General features: G+C 41.5%; 1 protein-coding gene across 2 annotated transcripts in view; it reads right to left on the bottom strand.

The window, feature by feature from the left end:
• The window catches only part of LOC6547579, a 49,564-nt gene that overhangs the window by 7,923 nt on the left and 23,347 nt on the right, over window positions 1–18,294 (bottom strand). Inside the window, exon 1 of one of the 2 annotated variants that reach the window (XM_026979924.1) lies at window positions 13,213–13,339. The exons of the other annotated variant lie outside the window; for it this stretch is intronic. The gene's annotated coding sequence lies outside the window, so the exon portion shown is untranslated. Of the gene's footprint in view, window positions 1–13,212; window positions 13,340–18,294 lie in introns of those variants that run through there. 2 annotated transcript variants of the gene reach the window in all.

Below are 18,294 nucleotides of genomic sequence, written 5' to 3'. Positions count from 1 at the left end.
ACCATGCCCACCTTAACCCACAGCCCATAACTCATGTCTGTGCTGTTTTGGGGGTGTTCCTGGCTCTTTATGCGTTTTACATTTGATTTATTCCACATGCAAATTGCGGCATACAAAAATTAAGTTGTTGGAAATGTTTTATTCCCAGAAACGTTTTGCGTCTCGCCGCGACTAAATAATAATTCGCCTCAAATTCGAATGCGCACGTTCCACAAAGAATACAGAGTACAACAAAAAAGCCATAACACAGCTCAAGGCGCCCCCATATCGTGAGTTCTTATATAAGTGGGGGGTAGAACTCGCCCCTCCCCCAACTTTTTGCCCCTGGGGCACAACCCGCTCTTCCCAGCTTCCCAGCAAATGCATGAAATTGAATACCAGGCCCACCGGAATATTTTTGACAGAGTAACCGAGAGCCATCATCTATTTGGCATTGTAGTTATCCAATGGTTGGTACTTCTGTTTATTTATGTGTTTGCGCCTATTTATTTATTTTAATTAAAAGGGGCACGTGTTGCTGTTTTCTTGTTTTCTTTTTGCCACGGCAACATTACGCCCGGAGAAATTGATGGAAAATTCGGAGGGCATGAAAGGTGTGGTCCCTTTTTTGGGAGTGGGTGGGAACGGGTTGTGGCAAGTGCAACGCAGAGCTGTATCAATGACAACCCTGAAATTTCACCAGTGTTTAATATTGTGTAAAATTAATTAACTTGTGTTATTTGTGAATCTTTCAATGGAATTATCTATTCATTTTACTTGTTTGTAAGAAAAGAAATCGCATGATTTCACCCTTGAAAATCGAAACTATTAAAAGTGACAGCAATGACGACACTGTTTTCCATTTGACGGCTTTCCGAAAGGTCAGTGCTTTCCACCCCGAGGTTTTGATTGTCCATTCAATCGCATAGGCAACTGCCAACTGTCATTAAACTGCAGCAAATGAACATCAAACGAGTGTCAAAACAAACAGCGAACCGAGGGCGTGGATAATTCAACTGGCTAAGCCGAGAAGAAATGGCCAGCAAATGGTAATAAACAGGGGAAAAGCGACAGGACGACGGAGCAGCTACAATCAGAACAACTAATTAAATGCCACAACTCCCCCAACGGAAAACAACCAGACAAAGTGAAAGTCAAAGTTTCTCGACTCGTTTTCATTACGAGTTAATTTGAATGTAAATGAACAGAGGAGTGGAGTCGTCTTTTGGGCGGAGTGGGCACAGCTAAAATGTTTGGCTAATGTTTCAATTAAGAAGACAGTGAAAAATTTAATTTTCTTTCATTTGGCCTGGCTGTGTCTAAATGGAAATTGCCACCCAAGTTAGTGGTGCTAGAAGTTTTCCGTTTGAAGGCGGACAGTGAGTTTCATCTGGATTGTTGTCGTCCCTGGCGATGTTCACAAGGAATTTCAATGTTCCACTCATAATTTCATATAATTTCCATTAATTGTATGAAATTAATGCCGCTGGCTTTGAGGCCGAGTCATCTGCACAGCGAAAAATGAGGGCTATTATTAATGGGGCACAGTACCGATAGGGATATATGATTTGCTTATTTGTAAGATATTTAAAATTCAGTTTATTTCTTTTAAGCCTTTGCAGCGCTAAAGTATTTTGAACATCCTTCTTTAATAAGTAAACGATTTTTGATGCAATTATTACTAATTATTATACAATTTCTTTGATAGTTTTTCAATCATCCCTAATTTTTTCTGTGTGGATATCCACTGCATCGTGCTTTTGGCCAGGCGCTCGTTGGCCACTCCAGTAGCCATTTTTATGATTTTCTACGCACTTTGGCCATGGCTGGCTTGGAAACTGTCTATGCTAATTTCCCAGTTTTGATGACTAGTCGGCTACCAGCGAGCTACTGGCAACGGCTACCTTTCATTTGGCTGTAACCAACCGCACAACCACGATCACCATCAATCCTCCGATCTCGGGTCCTGAGCACCGCCTTTTGCTTTGCATAGATCACTCAAGGGCATCGCTGTAGCTTTTGTTCTGCTCGTGTTCGGGCTGGGTATCAAGGAGTATCGAGTATCCATCATCGTCATCATCATTTCCAGCAGCAGCGTCCCGTCTGGGCCATGGTCAATGCCCAGTTGCAGCCGCGGCACAACATGGCTAGTAACGCCCCATTTTGACTGGGCAATTGTCATGGACACGGCGTGGAAATCAGACTGATGTGAACATATTTTTCTGAGTGGGTAGTTGGGGATATTTCTTCAGGCCACTAAATGGCTTGGCAGAAATCAAGAGGCAGTAAAAAATTTGCAAAAATGCATTAATTTTCTTAGCTTTGGCGATTTCAGGCAGATTAAACCAACTATTTGATAACGATAACATGGCCCTTTTCGAAAGGTATTATTTATTTCCCATTTAAAAAAGCTATTTATATTGGTTCCTTTTTCCCTTTTACCTAATCCGTGTGCTATTGCCCTTTGGCAGCCCGAAAGTGCAGAAGTTCAAGCTCCTTTGCAGCCATTTCCTTTCTGCACACTCAGCACAAATTGCAATCAAAGTCCTTGCCGTCCAGTCAACCCCGTTGGTCCTCTTCAGCCACCGACTTTTTAGCACTTCAAATTGGCAAACAAACAAACTCACGTTCAAATGAAATGTGAGCATAAACAGAAAATTTTTCACACAGCGCTCGTCCTTTTTTATTCACTTTTTGAACCCAACTCGTGTGCAATGGTAAACAAACTTGAAAAGCAAACCGAAAAGCAGAAGCGGAAATATTGCGCATACGTCGTGTTGCACGTGCAAGGAGCTGAAGAAGAGGAAGCAGCCAGAAGCCCCTGGAGCCGCTGAATAAGAGCAATGAGCAGAGAAATGCGAATCGCACAGGACGAAGGAGGAGGAATTGGAAGGAAAAGGATGTGGCATCACTTGACACGCAAATATGCATAAACAAGGCATGAATATTCATACTCACAGCAGACACTTCGTCCCGTCTCGCTTGCTCCACTCTCGCATCTTGAAAAGGACTCGCGTCCTCGTCCTGGTGCCCATATCTCGTTTAGAGATGAAATGCAATGCGCATTGAAAAATTTGCCGCAAAAAGTGTTTGCCCAAGCCGAGGTGAGTGAACCAAAAAGCAGAGCAGCACAGTGGTGATGCCAAACAACTTTTTAGGTTGCGAAAAAGTTTAAGGAACCCTAACATTATCTGTTATCATGCATATATGCTTTGAAAGCTTCCTACTTCCCTGTACATGATCACTTTTAACAGTTTGGTCACACTATTTATCATGATCTGTGCACTGGTTACACTAACACAACTTGCATTTGATTTATTAAGGCAGTTTTATTTACTGAATTGCATATGTTCATAGAACTGCTTGTGTCACACATTGAGTGACTACTGTCTCGCCACATAATATGCAATTTTCACACATTTGAATGAATGAGTGAATGTTTGCGTAGCCATTCACACGTAGAGACAAAATGCAAGCGGGTCATTCACTTGGGCTGCAACTGCGTCACCCTTTGGCAGCTTTCCCTGTTCGCCAAGGAATGCCTTCGTGTAGAAGGACTTTAGAGAAATTTCAACTGCTTAGGCAACAATCATAAATCGCTGTCAATCACACTCGGCTGTCATCATCATCAAAACAGTCATCAGCGCTCCAGATAGGCCGTGTAGTTGCGACTTATCCAGCGACTTTTGTGACTTGTGACTTGGCTTGGCTAAGCGGAACTGATTACGTCGCCTTCTGTTGCGACGTCATCGATTTGGCTGCGTGACAAAAATGCCTTTTTATTTTTTGTTTGCGACTGTTTCGATGTCATTTATATGATGCTCCGAATTTGACAGCTGCGTGGTGGATCGATTCCGGCGGTGGGTGAGTTATGCAACACTTGAACAGTTAATTTCTTTGGAAGCTTCCTATTGACAACAATCAATCATTTTCTCGTGTCTAAACTGGGGGAAGTTCGCAAGTCCTTTCTGTCGAATTGTAAAGCGGCAAGCCAAGGTGAACAAAAGTTAGGCCAGTGCCATAGACTTGGAATAAATACTAGTGATAATTTTGTTGTATTAAATTATATTAAAATGCATTTAGTGTGCCAAATTGATTATACGCGTATTAACGAATGTTTCTTGGAAAATCAGAAACCTACCAACTTTGGATATCAGCAATATAATCTCATTATTACTGCAAAATACACATCTGAACATCATGCGCATTTCAAACACCTTTTTGATTTGCTTGGGTGAGATTTTGAATGGTTGTAGCGTAGATTTATATTAATTTTTGTTTCTTTTAAAGTTTTCCTAGGCATTCTCAAGCCGCCGAGGGGCGTGTGGTATGAATAATGGTTATGTAAATGAGAATTATCTAAGACAATTTTTTTAATTTAATTTTTTCTTGTTTAATATGAGTAGTCAAAAATGAAAAGAAATCGGAGTAGCCTAAATTAAATGCAATGAAGTGCTGCAAAAAAATTGTGTTGCCAGACAAATCGAAATACAAGCGTCTGGGCAAAAACATAATTAAATGTGTGTTCGTTTAAAGTGGAACGCAAAGACGCACACAAATTTGCATACCTAATAAAATCGGAACCGTCGAAAAAATATCAGTAAAAAGCAGCAAAAACTCGGCCAAATCACCGGCTAAAACTAATCCCCCAAATCTGCGACGATTGCCAGGGCAAATCAAAGTCATGAAACCATAAAAATCGAAAGGGCCTGGGGCAACAATTTAAGATTTACGCCACTTAGAAGACATTTAGGCGTGCAACAAATGCAGCAACAACAACCGAACCGGGTCCACATGCAAAAGGCCAAAGTCGAAAAGCCGCCAAGAAGAAGTCGTTGTTGTTCCTGTTGTTGTGCTGACCATGCGTGCTGAACTACCTTCTGCTGTAGCTTCTTCCCAGCGATTCTTCCACGGTCTGCGGAGCCTGCCAAAAATCAAAAAGGTTTTCTGCCTCAGCGGCCGACAGTTTACAAGTCTTTCTCGTGTTTCGACAACATTAATTTGTTGTCTCCTGCAATGTTGGGAACGCGAAAGGGCCAAAACCTAGCCGCATATGTTGCCAGCAACAAGTTGCCGGCCGCAGGAAACCGCAAAAAGAGAGAACAGTAGCTCAATGGCAAACAATAAGAAAAATTGTTTAATTTGAGTACGTTTTCGGGGCATGGCTTTTTTTATTTTATTTCTCAAAAGCAAGCAAATTGCTGGCCATGGATGTGCTAAACAGAAACCAAAAAACCGCAGCCTTTTACGAGCTCCTCGTCGCCCTTAACAATGTCTCATTGTCAGGTCTAAATCATTTTTAACGATCAATAAATGAACGCGGCTGAAACAAAATATCGCGAAGCTGGCACCGTGAGTCGATGACAGAATTTGTGAATCATTTTATTTATTATAAAAGTAATATACAAGCCTAGCAACATCATTCGAAAGTATTCAAAATAGGCACTGCCTAACATTTTGCATGTGCACTTAACACTTAAGTTTGGCCAAAAAGTAAGTTATTTTTCGGTAACTAGTGGAGTGAAGACACCTGTCACGATCGAATTATGTATCTCAAGCTCTCATCACTGGCGACCAGCTCGCATTTCTGTTTATGTGGAACTCATCTCCCAACCGACTTTGTGTGCGGTCTGTTCGCGACTTAACTTGGAAGTCGGGAAAGGTGTAAAGCTAATTGAAAGTCCCGCTCAGAGCGGCGAACTTCAAAGGTGCCACAGCGACTTTGTTGCGGAAGCAAAGTCACTCCGCACCGAGAACTATTGGATACCAAACCCCAGGGGATTCTCGCCCAGACGCAGACATATATCGCACTATTTTATTGACAACTGTGGGTGGACATGTGGGTGGCAAGGTGGGTGGCAGATAGGGGGGCCACGTGATAAGCTCTGGATTGCACACATGTTTCGATATTTAGCCAAAGGCAAACAAGCGACGAGTTGACAAATCTAGCTACAACACTGCAAACATTACTTATCAGTCTATAACTTTTGTCTGTATTTACCAAGCGCTTCAAACAGACAGCTGTACGCTGGCTGCCCACTGAAAATCGAAAATTCCTGCGATTAAATTGCGATTTCCATAACAGATGTTCGGCTTTAGCTCGATACTCTTTGTCTAATTGTAAGCGGATATTTGTTCTCCATCTTTTCCGCTCATTTGAATTTTCTCGCCCCACTTGGGTGGGAAGGAAACGTATTTGCTAATAAAAATTCAAAAGATAAATACACAAATCAAAGTCGTAAGCCCAAAATGAAACCGAAACTCTGCAAGACGTGAAAAAAAACCGAATCAAATGGGAGTAAAATGCGGAAAAAATGCGTAGGAAATACTCGAGATTTTTGGGGTAATTTGCCTGGGTGGTTGGTTGATGTCGGATTATTAAAGCAACACGTGCGGGGAAATACCGCGAAGTCTTATTAAACAAAATTAAACGACTTAGTTGACTTTGAGCTCGGGGAAAAAAATAGAAAAATAAAACCCAATGGGAGATTTGCATTTGTACAACTGATTGCACTTACAAATCGTAAAAAACGAGCAGCGAGCTGCGACAGCAAACATCCATTAGGCCCACTGTGCACAGTGGGTAGCAGCCGGCGGCGGTCGGGGTTGGCCCAGACTAATGCTCAAAAGGAAATTATAATAAGCGCAGCTTTTCCCCGCACGGAAAAGCGGACGAGAAAATTCATAAATAAAAGACGCCGCCAAGTAGGCAATGCAAATGTTGTCTGCAGCTTGTGTTTTCCCCACAATTTTATACATATTTCACCGGCCTTTATCGCACTAATAAAAAGGATTTTCCTCGAACGCCGGGAAATTGTACTGAAAAGTCGTCGTCTCGCATTTCTTTGTATCATTTTACTGCAGGCAACGGGGGGCTCCAACTTCTGGGGGCCGTTCGCCTTTTTTTATTTACTAGTCCTGTCATATTGCAACAACTGACTTTTTTACTTTGCCTGTTGTCTGGCTTTTTTGTTTGTTTCTCCTCTTTTCCCTCGCTTTTCCGCACAGTTTTCCCCGGGTCGCTGGGCATTGTGCGACTATGCTACCTTATAAATGGATTATGGCAATTAGATGTTATTCGAGGGTTGTGGCTTGGAGATTGGGTGAAATATGCAATCCATGTTCTTCGACGGGGTATGAAATCCATTAGAGTGGCTTAGGACTCGATTTGCTTAAGGATAAAATAATGATATGTGGCAATGGCATTGGTAAAGTGGGTGAAATGGAGAGGTAGAAAGGGTTCGATTTCAAACAATGTGTATAAGAAAGTATAGCTAAAAATCAAAGAAATTGTGCTACCTACCATGAATGTTTCTTCAATCACTCAAACCCATTACAATCTACTACAAGTTCTGGAACTTTTCCTGCCAGTCATGCACCACCAGCCGAATGAAAAACCAATTAAATGCGAAACAATCATCATTAGGCAGTGCCACAAAATGATAATTCAAATGTTTTCGGCTGAGTGGCCAAAGCGAATCGAAACCCGAGAACATAACAACTATAACTAAGTATGTACACCGTGAAATTGAACAAATAATATGCCAAGAAAGTAGGCGCCGAATAAAAAACCGCAGAGGAGATTGGAAAAAGTTCGAAACGAACTATTATTAATGATCCGATGTATCAATCGGCTGGCAGATCAAAGAGGTTGAGGCTGCCAGTTGTAAAATGTACAGATTAAATTTTGAACAGGGTAAATATTTCGGATTCGAACAGTTGAAATTCCTTGGAGCGCACAAAATGCCAAAACCCAAAACCCAAAACCCAAAACTAAAATTGGTAGCCAAGTTGTGGGCGGAGGTGGGGTTTTGTTTGGTGGATGTTCGAGAGGCAGCCATCAAAGACATTTAAGCATTTTGCGGTTTTTTGTATGCCCGGGATGCCTTTTGTCCTGTGGCAGGACATGTGCAGCAAAGTGTCGCATATGTGGCTCGACTTTTTTACATATGATATCCATCCTGCCGCTTTGGGTCGCTTATTGCCAGGCATTTATGAAATTCTGTGCGGAATTTCGGGGCGGGCCACTTGAAAAGCCTGAGAAGCCCCAGACAACTATTACCAAAAGCACAAGAACGAGACTGACGAGCTGAGGTTAACAAACTGCCAGCCAAAGACCAACAAGCATGGGATGTGTGTAAGAGTTCTCTCACTTTTTCTAGTTTTAATTTATATGTAAATTAGCCAACTCGGCGGAGCTGAAAGCTCGGTGAAAAAGGCAACTATTAGCACAAAGCTGCCAGTAATGACAAGCTGAGTGCAATTTGATGACAGTTGCCAGTCAGATTGGCCAGCTCATACGCAAGCCAGTCGAATCGATCCCAAATGATGGTGAAAATATATCAGCCCATTTAGACCACAACAAAACCCACTCGGCCATGACAAATCAGGCATAAAATTGTACGATTTACGAACAGGTTCATCTCTGATCAGCGCACATCATAAATTAAACAAAGTTTAATCAAACAGAAGTGGCACAACCACAGCCGCAGATCAGCCGATGTTATTCCCAATTTTCTCACAGTTCACTCTTTATGATCCACAAATCACTCGGGGCGAAATGCGAGGAAGACAACTCTCTGGGTTTATTTAAACATTAATTAATGCCCGAACATGGGAGTGAAGCAGCACAAATATCAGGCGTGAAAGTCCACCTATCCACATATACGAAATTTATGAAAGCCGCCACAACATTTGAACGCCAGTTGGCAAGCGACAACCTCATCGTAATCGCAAACGCAATTGCAATCATCCACTGACAGTCGTCATAATTTATGGCTCCTTCTGCTCTGGCCTGGTCTCCTCAAATAGCCCAATAACATATCAACTAAATTGATAAAAACCACAAAAAGCGACAGACGACAATCAACTGAACAGAACGGGAGCAGATTGTTAAGTTTTATGGTCGGGGGTCGACCCATGATGTCCCTGCAAAACAGCTAATGATCTTAAGCAGCAAATTACAAAATATCTTAGTTAAGTCTAGTTTGTACTCAAAAATGTGTTTTCAATTCCGAAGTTACTTTAAAAATATTTAATTGTGACGAAATTGAAAGCTGTCGCATATTTCTCCTTCAGTCTTTGAGCGGAATCTGCAGAGTAACTGCCTGACTAGCCTAGTATGCCCCGAGCTACAGGGTACCAACAATACCAATTGGGAGCTGCTGACTGACAGCAATCGAAAGCTATGCAATAATAATAACAGCACAAAGTCAGGAGGTGAGCCAACAGAAAACAGCTGCCAACATTCACACGTCATTTAATTTCGATTAGTCGCCCGAGTGGCCCGAAAGACAAATAAAGCGCCAAATGCAGTGTCGATGCGAATGGAGAGCCAAATGCTTCTGTGGCCAATACTTTGTCCTTGGTAATTGTCGCCTTCGACCACGAAGAATGTACAAAATGCCTAATTGGCACTCGGATGTGCCAGAGTTTTGCGAACGCGTCGCCTTAATTTTTCAATTCTCCCCTGAGAATTCGATGTTCGATCACTCCATCGGTTTTTTGTCTTTGCCAGCTTGCAGCTGAATATCTTGATCATTATTCGTGCTCGAATAGCAATCACACATTTGGACTCCACTCGATTCATATGTTTGATTGATGACTGTGTTTTGCGCGCTGGGCGTTCGAAAGGTGAGAGAAATCTGTTAATGAACCTGGAATTGCATCCGCTCCTGGTTAATTTTTGTTGGGAACCAACTGATTGACCCATGGGAAATGGCCCGGGGTTGGCCTACAAGTGATAAGCTTTGAATTTGAATCGATATGTGAATGAATCGAAATGGAATTGAGTTTAGTTCAAGAGACAGACATTAGACATATGCAGGAGCTTATAAGTTGTTTATAACAAGCTATATAAACTAATACAAGTATTTGAGTTACATTTTCTATTCCATGACTTTGTAAGCAGCTCTTCTGCAGATCGCAAATTCCCATTAAAACTTGCCAATCCACCCATTCCCAAACATTCATCAAAGTGCCCAAATTAGGCTGGATCCAAAAATCCATACCTGAAAACTCCACGCAATAGGCCCCATAAACGCACACAGCAACAAAAGGCTAAAAAAGGAAAATGTTTTCCCCAAGCGCTTAACACCAGTTCGCCCATTCGAAGTCAGCCCCTGCACCCTTAACCCCACACAAAGTGTGAATGAAATAAGTTGGGCCAACTGGGCAGCAACAATTTTTCGCTTTGAAAATGATTATTAGGTCAGTTGCTGCTGACAGGCCAGGGAAAAGTGGGAGTGGCAAGTGGCAAGTGGGCAGCAGCTGGACAAACGCCGCCCAAGGCAGTGAGCAGGACAAAGACCTCGGAAACGGGGGCAGCAAGGGGTTAAGCCGGCCAGCAGGCACCTCGCACGAAAATAGCAGAGATTCCTTTTGAAGTTTACGCACAAGTATGCCTTCGAAATGGCCCCATGGAACTCCTGAAAACCAGGATGCAGGATATTAATTAACGCAATAATCATCGATGAATGGGTGCCAGGAGGGGAACGGGGAAAGCCGAGGAAAATTATTGAGAGAGGGGAAAATGAACGGGGAGTGTTACCAATTTGGCTATTTCTTAGCTATGAAAGTTATGTTACACTTTATAATGTAACTTTCTGATTTTCATAAGTCGAAGTTTTTGTCTTAGTAAAATAACATTTAAAATAATAAACATTTTAGCTTTAAATATTATAAAAGAATTATTTTATCAGTATTTTACTTAATAATACAGCCCATTTAGGAAGCCAATACTTTGTAATGCGTTAAATGACGATTTGGCTACTTTTTAAGGCCACGCTTGGCAGCACTGAAAGGATGCTGAGGCCGGTCAATGGTAAAATGATTAACGCGCTTAACCCATTGGTGCTCAGGCATGCGCGCGGCACCTTTAACTCCCCCTAGCCGGCTTGAAAGCCCCCAGCCGCCCCACTTGGCCAGCGCTGCGCTGCGTGTGTTCATTTTGTAATTTGCGTAGGTGATGCCATGGAATTTGATTTTCACACGTGTTGCTTGCTACTGCCACACACCTGCCTCCCACTTTTCCGCATTTCCCCGCCCATCCATCCTTGCTGCTCATGTTAATGTTAATAATAATGATGGAAATGCTGGGTGTGTGCAATTATCTTCCATTTCATTGATTCCACACACGCGCCATATAAAAATAGAAAGCCCCGCGGGTGAAAAACAGAACCAGAGGCCTATCCAAGGCCCTTAACCCATTAGGAAAACGACTGCAGATGGATATGAAAATTGGCAGGTGAGTGCACTTAGAAGTTATCGGACAAAACTAGAAGTTTCGTATCGATGCGATAGGTCATTACAAGTTACAAACACTTTGTATATGTATGTATGAATCTTAAATTACCGCTCAGCTCAACAAGCTAACCTCAACCTCGAATTCAATAATTTCTTATGAATTTAAGTTGCGCTGGCAAGTTCAAAGCTCACAAAACAGGTAATTCCCACTGGAGAGAAGGATGAAATAGTAATAACAATAATCATAAATACAGCGAGACGATGACAACCCTAAAACATCCCAGCGATGGCTCTTGACAGGAAAAACTGCCCAGGCCAAAGATGGAATCACATGGAATCACAGATAAATTGTGCAAGTCTCGTAACCAAAGAGGTAAAAGCCTGGCCAAAACGAAACGAGAAAAAACTTGGGGAACGTGAGTGGGAGGTTGAAATGTTGCGCGTGCGCAGAAATTGAAATGAAAATTGCTGTGGCAGCGGCGGAGTCATGAGAAGAACCTTTTCCAGATAAGTCATGGGAAGATCTTGGCTTAGATCCCCCATCTTAATTGCTCAATTGTGTTGACAACGGCAGCCACACAGAATGTAAATATTTATATAGATTACATGAAAACGAAAGATCAACAGGAGAGCAGAACAAAGTGCACCGGGGCAATTTAAACGAAATGCAAAAATCACATTAAATGGCACGCAATTGTTTTCTTTTTGTACAATGTCTTGGCCCTGTTTTAATGGCCAGATAAGCATCAACTACCATATACATACCATATCGAGTCGACAGCTCTCTCGGCCATTTTGTCCAAACGAAATGTTTGCGTGTGCCGGGCAATTTATCAAAACATTTGATTTAGTTGTAAGAAGGCATTTTCAACTCAATTTCGGTTGGGTCCTACGTAATGGGGAAAGTGGCAGCTAGCTGGTCGCTCCTGGAATTGGAAATTCGACCTGCCCAAAGGTCCTTACGCCGCCGGCAATCGCAATCGCAAGGAGTCCTGGCCCTCTGCTCGTCAGCCAAACCGAGCTGACTAACGTAATTGCCACTCAAATTTATGTAGCTGGTGCGGTTCTTGTGAAAACACGTTTTAGGCCAAAGAACGAATAAAAGTACGTTGGGAACGCCATAAAATTGGTGGCGAAATAAATATTATACAAACAAGTTATAGGTGCAAAAATAATACAAAAATATGGCATATCCGTTTTATTTATGTTATTTTTGTACTTTTTTATATTTTTACAAAAAGTAAAAAGTTAAGAAAATACTGGATATACGTATCTCATGTAGCTTTCTTGCCTGCCTTCTGCCTAATTTGTATAATTTAAACACCCATAAATCCCCCAGCTGGCAAACTCCAGAATCTCTTGAGGAAATTATGATTGGAGTTCATTAATTAGTTCTCACATTTCGCATAACTCCACCGGCAATCAAAGGCAATTAAACAACTCGACTGAAACATCGAGACGAAGCTGTTAGCATTTTGTAATTAAAACGTCTGATACAAAACCAGATGCAAATTAACCAACAAAAACTTGTAGTATTTTGCCATAATTTCTGCGCCTGATAATTTTATGCAAGGCCCAAACGGCGACTATGACGAGGGGTTAACCTCGCTGTCGGTCGATAGGGGGCAGCAGTGGGTTAATTGCCCCGACACCAACAAAAGCGCCTAAGACAATGAAGGCACCAAGAACTTATGGATTTCCGTCATTTTTGATTGTGGATCTAGTGAATATGTTTTACAATAACCCAAACTCAAATCTTAAAAAATTCATCTTAATAGACCTTCTCAATAATTCACCTTTTGTATTACAATTTTTCAACTCTTCTTTAAACTTTAAGTAAAAAAAGTGAGAATTTAAAAAGAAACGATATAGGATAAGAATCCTTTTCTAGAAATTAAAATTCAAGCTGAAATATTACATTTAGATACAATGAGATTGCAGGGCAATGACTTAAAAACTGAACTTAAACTAAATGAAGTATTAGCTCACATGTACTTGTGCCGCTCCTTTCAAAAGGTTTCTGATCAAATTGTAAGAAAATTCAAAAATTTGGAAAATGTCTTCTCTTGTTGTTCCTCTTCTTGCTCCTTCTTTCTTTTGCTTGATTATAATTTGTTTTATTTGTTTTGAACACGTTTCGGGGATTGCTTCTGCTCACAACAAACAAAAGGACGCAATGGGAAGTGAAGAGAGAGGAGGCGAGGAGCATGGAGGAGAAAGAGGCCCGAAAAGGGGAGCAAATGGTGGCAGCGCCGTCGACGCCGACAGCGCAGCAATAACTGTGCAGTTGTATTTGTTTGTCATTTCGCTCTCTCATTGCGAGAATGCGAGTGTGTGTGCGTTTCCCTCTCTCTTCCTCTCGCTCTGAGTTCTCTAGCTGACTCGCTCTATTCCATTTCAATTCCCATTTCAATTCAGATTGCGATTTCATTTCCATCGTTGGGACTCCGCCCCCAAGAGCGTGTTTCATTTGCCGAACGTTCCGCTATGTACTGGCTTCCTTGCTTTGCGTTTGTCTTTGCACTTGTGTTTTTGTTTTTGCTTTACCCGTTGCTTTGCTCTGCCTTTTCCTTGGTTTTCTTTTTTTGCTTGATTATTTACCCAGCGACTTTTTGTGTGTTTGGTTGAGTTTGCGTTTGTGCATTTGTTTATGCGTCTCGTTTTACAATTTAAAGGCATTTCCTTTGTGCAAATTTCAGCACTGCGCACTCTCGCTCTCCCTCTCCCGCTCCTCTCCCTAGCTTCCTCTCTTTCGCTCCCTCGGTATCCTACCCCCGTCCCTTTTCCACTTCCATCCCTCAATCAGAGAATATTGTTATATTGAATAAATATTTTACTTACAAGGTAAAAACAATATTTTGGCTTTAGTCCCTGCTTAATTTTCGGGCCTTGTGGGGCCAAGGCTTCGCCGGGTCCTTTGACCAGGACTAATTTTAAATTTATGTTTTTCAAATTTTGTTGGGCAATTTCAGTTTGTCGCTTGTAGTTTTACGACCACGATGATGACGGCGAAATGAGGTGGGCTTTCGGGGGTTAAGCTGGTCCCGGCTAGGGTTATTTATAGAAAAGTCCTGCGCAACTTCTGCGGCATGTAAATTTCTTTATAAACAATTCATTTCAAAGAGGCTCCGAGTATTCAGGAAAATACAATTATTTTGGTAATTTGTTTTACTTTCGGTAATGAAGAGGGTCTTTTATTCTTCTTTGTTCATAAATTGGATTGCTTAAACTGCTCAGTTTCTTCTATAAAGAATGAAAATATGTGAACAGGGAAAACGAAATTGTTTATTTCCTCGACTATAAGCTACCCATTACTCAGCTACAGTAAGTAAACTTTCGCTGCGCTTTCTAAAATCTACAGTTTTCTAGAGTTTATGGTTCGCAAGATATCGGCGTTCTAACAGATAGACAGATTCGTGATCCTATTCAATAATATTTATACCTTATAGGGTCGGGTTTCAATCGACCCTTAATTAAATTAATTTATAGTGTAAATAGTAATAGTATAGAGCACTATTTTTTTAAAAATTAAATACAGCAATTTCGTCCATAATTATTCATTTGATTTCAGCTAAACATTGTTTCATCCCTCACCTGGCCTTCAATTAATTTTACCACTAATAACAAAATATATCAAACTCTTTCTACTTGTCGCCGCCAAGTAATTTTCCCCAATTATCCTTTGTTGTTTAAAATTGAAAGATTAATTGGTAGTGAAATGCAAAAATAATATAGTTTCTCCGCAAAACCGTTTTCATTGTATACTTTCTTCCTTTAAATCTCTTTATTGAGGGGAGTTTATGTACAGTCCATGTACATGGGAGTATCGCCGCTCCTGGCCTTCGCTTTTCTTTATATCCGCCATTTTATTGCTTTTTCTCCGCCCCTTTTTCCTTGCACGCCCCTCGAACCCCCGGGAAAAGCTCACAAAACTCTCGACATTTCATTTGCAATTTTCTTTTCTTGCTTGCATTTTACGACTTCTTCTTTAGCACTTCGTGGGCGGGACAAAAGGGAAGAATTTTCACTGGATTTTCCCCGACGCCTTCAGTTTTTACTTTCCCCATTCCCCATCCTCCACAAAATTGGCAACATCTGCGTAATGCAATTTTCCCTTTTGGCTGGCAAGTGAAAATTTCAGCCTTCTTCGTTTCTTTTGTAGTTGTTGCTGGCTTTTCCCTCTATCATTCCCGTTCTCCCATTCTCCCATTCTTCACCTTCCTATTCTCATTTTCCACCTTTTTAATTCCTCCTGCCGTGGCATTGCATTTTCCTGTGCCAAGACGTCCTGCAGGATTTATGTTGTGGCCAGGATCTTTGCGGCGGCCACACCCCTTATTCTTGGAGCCTGAAACTTTTTTTTTAGGGAAATGCAAGGAAACTCACCCCTTAAGTCTTTGTTTGATTTTCTTCGCTTTTCCCCAAAGTATGCTACGAAAATTGTACAAAGTTTGCACATTTAATGCTGGCGCTTTCCATGCAGGATACGTCTGCGGATGAGCGTAATTTAGATATGAGCCCAAAGCGCCCGAAATCTCGAACATATTTTCCTATTTTTTATTACCCACTTCGATAATACTTTGTCGTGGAAAGGGCTTCCACGTATGGCGGGCCCCAGCCTATGGTTTATGGACTTCCTGGCCATCCCCCGGCCAGGACTCGCTGCTCCTGATGCTGCCGCATCATTGTTGCCCGTGACAATAATTCAGGCAGGCCAGCACAAAAGCCAGGAGCACCTGGAAATTTATGGGCGACTCGTCCTGCTTAACCCATTCCCGTCCCAGCGGTGCTACTTGACCCCTAACTACTCCAGCACGTTGAGAAATTACTGGGATTTCTTTTCATAAACGTAGAGTTCTTATTTCAGTGTTTTACTACTATCGACTTGCAAGAATTATTTATACATTTATACAATGTTTACACATTTGGCAATAGCTTCGTCTAGAAATGCCAAACAAAACACCTTCTGTGTTTTTCCAGTGCACAACTAGGCTAACTTACAGGTTTTTGAAATCTACTTAACATTTTTTGTGTGGGACATTTTATCGCATTCGGTTAGGTCGTAAATACCTGAGTGGATGTGAAATCCTTGGTCGAAAAAGTTATGCAAAGTTCACAACTTTCCTTTCTCTATCAGCGTCTTCTGCTTTTTTATAGTTTCCTGCATTTGGCAATGTCCTGGCCACTCCCCTTTCGCCCCCACCACAAACTTTATTATCATATTTGTTTAATATATTAGACATTTTTTCCACTTATTTTTTTTTTGTTTTTGCGGTTCAGTTTGCAACCCCTGATTTGGCTTCTTTCGTTATTTTTTTTGCGCTCCGACTTGTAGCAACTTTGCTCAGCAGTTTTTGACATTTTCCATGATGGATTGCATTTTATGCTAATTGAGTTTAAACACAGTTACACTTTCCCTCACACACTGGCGTACCACACTTTTTCTTGGCATTATTTTTCCACTTTTGTCTTATTTGCCCTGTGCGAAGGGCCACAGTTTTTCCGTCTATACTCGTATATATGTAGATTAGTCCTGCGATTGACAGACAGCTAGTGGGTTAGTTTGGGATTGGTGGCTGGGAGCCTAAGTTTGAGTGATTAGCTGGTGGAAGCTGCTAAGTTGCCAGCTAAATTGGTTTCGAAGTAATTAGATAGGAGAAAAAGGTACAAGCTCAATGTGAAGATTCTTCCTATATCTCAATAATTTAAAAAATATTTATTTAGCTTTTTCTGTTTACTTTTGTACACACATATGTCTTAGAATGCCTTGCAATTGGTTGCAAAGGGTATTAGCTTACGGTGTACCACATTAACTGGCCAAATATTATATCAGCCACCCAGCTGTATCAATAAATAAATAACAACCCCTTCTGCCATTTTTGAACCCCACAATCACTCATCACGTGCCAACCGCGTCCAATGCGAATCTCCATATGCATTCATTAAACAAATTAGCCAAACAGGACAAAAAGGCCGTCAAGCGCCGTGGCCAAAACTATACAATCGCAATCGGAGAAACCTCAACAAAAATTTAGAGAAACGTGTAGAAATACCCCTGTACATGGGCCAATGATGATGATGTATGATGATGGATTGTCAACATAATTACAATGGCAAACAATGGCGAGTTGCATAAAGTACATTTGCCATTGTCCGAATGGAGTATGCAAAAAGGACTCGCACAAAAAAGGACAAAAAGGACTCTCCACGTGCGACACATGGCCAATGTGGAAAGGAAAATGCTGGAAAACGAGGGCGTGTGCTAAGGGCTGAGCTGGCTAATCTTCGGCTGCAATTGTTCGCAGGATGTGGAGAGGGCGGAAATGCGAACCCAAAACCGCATCATAATTACACTATCACATTCCAAACACACCAACTCAGTTTGGGGCAACTTCACGGCTAAAACCAGCTCGCATATCCTGCATCCTTTTTCTCGCGCCAGCTCGGTAAATTAGAATGTTTTTGCTTTTTCGCACAATTAAAGTCAACACAGGATGGCTGAAAGGACGTGTGTGCGGCTGGGTCACAATTCTCAATTAAAATTCCCACTTACCCGGCTAAAAAGTTTCGGGATTCAGTTATCCTGCGAATAGAGCTGTAAGTTCCATTAATAACGACTGCTGGGGGTTACTTACTATCTCTGACTTTCATGAGCCACTTCACAAAAATGCGCTACATCACTCCACTAATTAGGGCTTCAGTTAATCACCCAAATCCTGTAATCAGTTATCAGTTAAAGGGCAAAAAGTCTAGCAAATGCTGTGCGTTTGAGAGCAGATAACTCTTGAAATGAGACAACCTATTTCGAAGCAAAAACGTTATAAACAATAATAAACATTTAAATTTATTCTTTTCAAGCTCCTTTTTTGCCAAATATATTTTGATTCCTGTCGCTCAACTTGTATTATTTTTTGCTTCTTGGGACCCCAACCTTTTAATGGCATCAATTAAAAACTTGTGTACGTGACAGGAATTTTTGGGCGGGCTAAGCAAAAGTACGAGGAGCAGGGAAAGAATATGCTGCAGAATAAAACTTTACTTTTGATGTTTGGGGCGAGAAGCGAATGAGAG

Source organism: Drosophila erecta, unplaced genomic scaffold (genome assembly GCF_003286155.1).
Source record: "Drosophila erecta strain 14021-0224.00,06,07 unplaced genomic scaffold, DereRS2 tig00000092-arrow-pilon, whole genome shotgun sequence".
Taxonomy (NCBI): domain Eukaryota; kingdom Metazoa; phylum Arthropoda; class Insecta; order Diptera; family Drosophilidae; genus Drosophila; species Drosophila erecta.
This window is presented reverse-complemented; position numbering and strand designations above follow the sequence as displayed.